Raw genomic sequence first — 7,145 nt, 5'->3', positions numbered from 1 at the left:
GGGCTACAGGACGTCTGCCCGCACGACGTACGTCTGCCCGCACGACGTACGTCTGCCCGCACGACGTACGTCTGCCCGCACGACGTACGTCTGCCCGCAATTCCGCCTCCTATGGGGACGCGGCCTGAGGAGCAGGGGCGGGAGCTTCGAGACCAGGGCAGCGTGAAAGGTAGGAGGTGTGGAGAATTTGGGATTAACAAAAACCGTTTGCTGACTCATCCAAACAAAAGTGAGACATGGTTGTATCAACTCATTTTAAAAGTAAACTCCCGATAAGTGTCTGTGCTCGCCCCGCCCAGGCGAGAGCGTGCACTCTCTGAGGGACACAGGAAAGGCTGAATGAACGTCCGCCTGTGGTCCGTTACATGGTGCACGGGTGTGTGAATTTCTGCGGAGAGCTCTTAATTTCTGTAGTTTCTGCTGACTTGACACGGTGGTTGGCAAATGCTGACGTGTTCCATGCATTCAGGACATGATCGTGGTTACTAATAATCACCTTGTTTCGTCCTGACACCTCCACAGAGAATTTCCTACTGAATATCCACTTTACAGAAGATAAACTGAGGCGTAGGAAGTGAAGTGACTGAGTGAGAGGAAGGATTCAGACAATTGGTGTTAGTAAATTAACCTTGCAAGGAGGCGTTAGCCTGCGGTGGCTCTAGTGATGTGGCCGCCTACGTAAGCCAACCAAAATCTAAGCCTGTCAACGCCCCAGGGTGACGAACACCGCTGAGGACACCCAGTCACAAACCACCAACTAGGCGTTAAAGCCATAGCAAATTACTCGTTTCCTTGCTTTGCTTCTGCCCTTTTAAAATAAACATCTCTGCAGCTCCTGTGGCTGGAGTGCTCCTCACCTCTTCCGCTTTGTGGTGCCTGAGTTGAATCTATTTTTGCTCACATAAAGTGTTAAAATTTTAAATATGCCTCAGTTTGTCTTCTAAGATTGGCCGTAGAAGTTGGATTTGTGTCCAGTTTCTAGAACAGTGGTCGTCCTCTGGTCAGGCCTTAGGCGTTACGTGTACAACGTTCCTCTTCTACCACCACCTTCTGGATGCCTCCACCCACTACCAGCTACCGCGCATCAGATCCCCTAGATGTGGTCAGCAATGGCTTTTACATGCAGCGTGGTCACATTATAAGATCGCAGACACTCCTCTGTCCTCCAGCCAGCATGTGAAGTTAACCATTACCATTCCTGTTGAAGAGCCTGGTGTGACCACTTTCCCAAACACAGCCACTCCCCAGCTGACCCTGGGTAACCACTCTTCTGAACTTGGTCTCCATCACTGGCATGGATGTCTTTCTATTTAGGCTATCTTTTTAAGTATTCTTAAACTGCATATAGTAGTCTATGTTTTCTCTTGTTATTTGCTTTATGTAGTGTTATCTTTGCTAGGTTCATCCATGCTGACACGTAAAGATCTGTCTAGTTCATGTACTTTCCTCACCATGTAGGAGTCCCATGAAGGGAAATACAATAATTTATATGTGCATTTTCCTGTTGATGGACATTTAAATTGTTTCCAATTTTCAGTATGATTTCTTTTTTAAACAATTTTTATATACTTTTTAAAGGTTACGTTACATTTACAATTATTACAAAATATTGGCTATATTCCCTGTGTTGTACAATACATCCTTGTGCCTATCATACACCCAGTAGTTTATATCTCTCACTTCCCCACCCCTGTATTGCACCCTCCTCCTCCTCTGCACTGGCAACCATTAGTTTGTTCTCTATATCTGTGACTCTCCATCTCTTTTGTTATATTCAGTAGATTGTTGTATTTTTTAGATTCCATATATAGGTGATATCCTACAGTGTTTGTTTTTGTTTGACTTATTTCACTTACCACAATGCCCTCCAAGTCCATCTGTGTTGCTGCAAATAGCAAAATTTTGTTCTGTTTTAAGGCTGAGTAGTATGCCATTGGTTATATGTACAGCATCTTCTTTATCCATTCATCTCTTGATGACACTTAGGTTGCTTCCATATCTTGGTAATTGTAAATACTGATGCTTCGAACATTGGGGTGCATGTATCTTTTCAAATACATCTTTTTGAAAACACGTGTTTTTCTTTTTGGATTTATAACCAGGAGTAGAGTTGCGAGGTCATATGGTAGTTCTAATTTTAGTTTTTTGAGGACACTCCATACTGTTTCCCACAGTGGCTGCACCAGTTTACATTCCTACCAACAGTGTACCAGGGTTCCCTTTTCTCTAAAAATTGTAAATTTTCTTCCTAGGGGTAATTGAGATGATAGTTGAATAATAACATGAGATCAGGTGAAGTCTAAAGAAATTTTAGGAAACCTGGATAAAGTAAGAAAACATCTGTTCGCTGGCATCTGAATATTAGAGAGACACCGAGACATGTGGGCCAAGTTCTGGAGAGAAGGGAAACACAGATGCAAGTTTGACATTTGGTGCAGCCTTTCTCCTTGGGGCATTTGCTGATTCATATCTTACAGCCTAGGAGCTGAAAAGCCAAGGAGTTCAGAAGACTAACGACAGAAGCCAAAGGGCAAGAGCCATTTTACATTGATAAAAAACATTTTAATTATGTAGAAGCAGAAAATGAAAAGGAAGAACTTTGCATTACATTTAATACAAGTTTAGGGAGATCTTTGTGGTATATTCGTGAACTTATTTTTGGAAATTTAGCCATGTACATTGTGTTGGAGAGGCACCAAGAGTTCAAGAATTCTTGCGATTTGAGCACACAGTTTGCCTTACATGTAGGCATGGTGGCAGCCATTTACATAACAATTATTTGGAGGATGTTGTGTTAGTCAGCTCTTGCTGTGATAATGCTTTGGAACAAATTGCGCCAAACTCAGTTACACAAACAAAAATTTATTTTTCTTGGACCCATGGGCTAGCTGCAGTGGCTCTCTTTTAGACCTCTAGATGGATGGTTTTGCTCCGTGTTTTGGGTCAGTTTGAGGTCTGTAACACACATCTTCCTCTGCAGCCCAACTGTGAGGCTGCAGCTCCCAGGCCCTGTCTTCTCACAAAGTTCACTGAAACATAAGAGGTGAGCCCAACCGCACAAGCCCTTTTAAGGCCTCTGCTGCTCATTGAAGGCCTTCATGTCTGCTCACACTTCATTGGCCAAAACATGCACAGATCTAAGCTGTATTTAGAATATGTGTATTTGTTTAAAGTTGGGTGCTCTCACAGAAGAATATTGCATTTTGGACAGTGTTACCTTAGCATTTTCATTGGCATTTGCAAACGTGATAAACGTGTGCGCTTTTTCACCTTTGAGAACTTTTTGAAATTGTGGGACCATTTCTATTGGAAAAGAGGAAGGTACACTTTAGAACTCAACTCTAGTTATGGCATTGTTGGGAGAAGAATTAATGAGATAAGGTCAATACAAATGAAAGATTTGGGATTCACATATTCATCATTAACATTAGAATTCTACAGAACATTCCTGGAGAATTGACAAAGCTGTGTTAGAATAAAAATGACAGTAGATCATAAGCTGAATCCGCAGGAAGAAAAGAAGAGAACCAGAAATGGTAAACAGATTAACCCAACAAACTCAAAAATATTTATTTGCTACACTTTCTTCTCTAAGCTCCTTTAAAAAATAAGTGTGTGAAGTAATAATTGTAATAATATGTTGTTAAGTATGTAACATATAAAAATGTAATAAAAACAAAAAAGAGGGAAGGCATACAGCTCTATAGAAGTACAGTTTCTGTTTCTATCTGGAATGAACCTAGTAAAAATCTGAAGAGATTCTGAGAAGATGTATTACATAAGCCCTAGTGCAGCCATTACTCAAACAATGTGGTTAAAAATCATTGAAGAATTACATGTTACAGTAGAAAATATCTACTTACTATAAAAGGAAAATGGAGGAACAACAACAATAACAAAAAACCAAAAACATGAGACATGTAGAAAACCAAAGGTAAAATGATAGACATAAATAAATCCTACCATATCAATAATAAAAACTAAATGAAAATGAATTAAACAATACAATCAAAAGGCAGATATTGTCAAACTGGGTTTAAAAAAATGTTTTCTGTAGGAGACACTCCTTGGATTCAAAAGTCTAAGGTGTACAAAGTAAAAGGATGAAAAAATATACATCATGCAAATAGCAACCGTAAGCATTGCTGAAGTGGCTTTACTAATACCAGAAAAAATAGACTTTAAAACAAACAAAAAAGTTACTAGATATGAAAAGGGACATTTTATGATAAAAAAAAGGGAAGATACAAAAATTTTTAACATATTTTCCCTGAATAAGATAAAACCAAAATACATGAAGAGGAAAATACCAAAATTCATGAAGAATTGAAGGAAGAAATAGATAATTGCACACATTAGGTAGAGGCTTCAGTGCTCCACGGTCAGTAATGGATAGAACAGTTAGGCAGAAGATCAGCAACGATATAGAAGACTTGGACAAGACTATGAATTAACAAGACCTAATAAATGTTTACAGAACACTCAACCAAACAGTAAAATACTCATCCTGCTCAACTACATGTGAAAAGTTTTCCAGCATAGATGACATGCTAGGCTGTAAGAAAAGAGATTGAAACCCACATACATTGCTGGTGGGAATGTAAAATGGTGCGGCCATTTTACAAAACAGCTTGAGAGCTCCTGCAAGTGTTAAACATAGAGTTATCCTATGACCCAGCAGTTCCACTACTAAATATATACCTAAGAGAAATAAAAACTTATGTCTGCACAAAAGCTTGTACGTGAATGTTCATAGAAGCATATTTCTAAAAACAAAAGGTGGAAATAATTCAAATGTCAATCGGATAAATGAATAAACAAAATGTGGAATATCCATACAATAGAATAGCATTCAGCTATAAAAAGGAATGAAATATTGATCCATGTTACAACATGGATGAACCATGAAAGCATTATGTAAAGTAAAAGCAGCCTCTCACATAAGGTCACATATTGTATGGTCCCATTTATATGAAATGCCCAGAATAGCAAACCTGTAGAGACAGGAAGTAGATTAGTGGTTGCCTAGGGCTGAGAGGGTTGAGGAGAATGATAAAACCTTGTTAATGTGTAATGGGTTTTTTGTGGGGGGACAGAAATCTAAAATTGGGTTGTGATGGTTACACAAGCCTTTTAGTGGTTACACTGAGAGCCACTGAATTGTATACATTAAAGTGTTGAAATTATGTTATGTAAATTACATCCCAATAAAGCTGTCAAAATTATGATAATTTTATATTTATAAATTTGAAAATTCATCCAAAGTGACAAATTCTTAAAAAATGCAAGCTAACAAGACTAATCCAAGAAAGAAAAACATATCTAAAAATCCTATATCTACTCCAAAAGTTGTTTGTATAATTAAGTGCCTTTACAGAAAATGATTTCCAGGGGTAAATGGCTTTCCAAGTACATTCTTCCAAATATTTAGGGAAGAAATGTTGGTAACCTTACATAAAAATCTTCCAGGAAACAGAAAAGTATATATTGCTCAAAATATTTATAAGGCCAACATAAGCTTCAGATCAAAACTAAAAAGAATATTACAAGAATAGAATCACAGGCCAGTTTCTCTTTTGAACATGCATGCAAAATGTGTAAACAGAAGCACAAACTGTATCCATGGTATGTAAAACAATCATATATCACAGTCAAAGTAGCTTTATTCTAGTAATGCAATGTTGGTTTAATGTTCAAACATGAAACTGATCCCAGGAATGAATTAGAGTGGGAAAAAAAGTCATTTAAAACAGAAGTCTTGGGACTTCCCTGGTGGTCCAGTGGTTAGAACTTGGCGCTTTCACTGCTGGGGCCCTGGGGTCCAATTCCCGGTCAGGGAACTAAGATCCTGCAAGCCATGAGGCAGGGCCCCAAAAAAACAAAAGGGAAAAAAGAAGTCTTAACCAGGAGAAGCACAAGATCGAATAAACAAAACAGATAATACCTTATGAAAAGTAGGTGAAGATTATGGAATATTCTAAAATTTTAAAACAAAAAGAAACTTTTAAAGATTCAAGAGGATGTGACAAATATTGTACATAGGCAAAAAATAAAATAAAATAAAATATACGGATGATGGGAGCCCAAAAATCCAGATGCCCATGTCCTGTCTCTGAAGATTCTCATTTAATGGGTTCTGGATTTCCTCTATGTTTAAAAACATACAGGTGTTATAAAGCAGAAACTAACACACCATTGTAAAGCAATTATACTCCAATAAAGATGTTAAAAACAAAACAAAACAGAACAAACCTACAGGTGATTCTGATACTATTCACAGACAATATAAAGCTTCTGCTTTACAGGAAATAATACCAGATTATTTTGTTATTTTATAGTTATATTAACAGGTTGTACTATTGACTGGTAAGTCTGATGTCAAAATGCACTCCCCACTAGGGATATAAAAGGAACTAATAGTCTCTACAGCTCCTTGGTGGCAGCATGCATGTATTGCAAGGGCAATTATTGTAGGAATCCAAATGAGTGGAACATTTTAGAATTGGAAGACTACATACAGATCATCTAGTCAAGCTTCCAACTATTATAGTTGTGAAAACTAAGGCCCATATAAAAGAAATGATTTATCTCCAAAGAGTGTTAGTGAAAGAGTATGAAATTAAAAATATCTCTGAACTTTTAATTTAGTGCTGTTTTTATTAATCTCAAGTATTAGCTTAAACTTCAATGTGACAGATTTGGGATTGAATTCTTGCTCAGATTTACTGATTGCATGCCTTTTAGTAAGTTAATAAAACACTTTTTAAAAAAATAGATTTATTTATTTATCTTTGGCTGCGATGGCTCTTCCTTACTATGTGCGGGCTTTCTCTAGTTGCGGTGAGCGGGAGCTACTCTTTGTTAAGGTGCGCGGTCTTCTCATTGTGGTGGCTTCTCTTTGTTGCTGAGCGCGGAGTCTAGGTGTGTGGGCTTCAGTAGTTGTGGTTCATGGGCTCTAGAGCGCAGGCTCAGTAGTTGTGGCGCATGGTCTTAGTTGCTCCGTGGCACGTGGGATCTTCCCAGGCCAGGGCTCAAACCCGTGTCCCCTGCACTGGCAGGCAGATTCTTAACCACTGTGCCACCAGGGAAGCCCTACTAAAACACTTTTAACTTTGCTTTTCACATATGTGAAATGGTGAGCCTTG

The sequence above is a fragment of the Delphinus delphis genome, chromosome 1 (assembly GCF_949987515.2).
Source record: "Delphinus delphis chromosome 1, mDelDel1.2, whole genome shotgun sequence".
Classification (NCBI taxonomy): domain Eukaryota; kingdom Metazoa; phylum Chordata; class Mammalia; order Artiodactyla; family Delphinidae; genus Delphinus; species Delphinus delphis.
Note: the sequence above shows the minus strand (reverse complement) of the source record.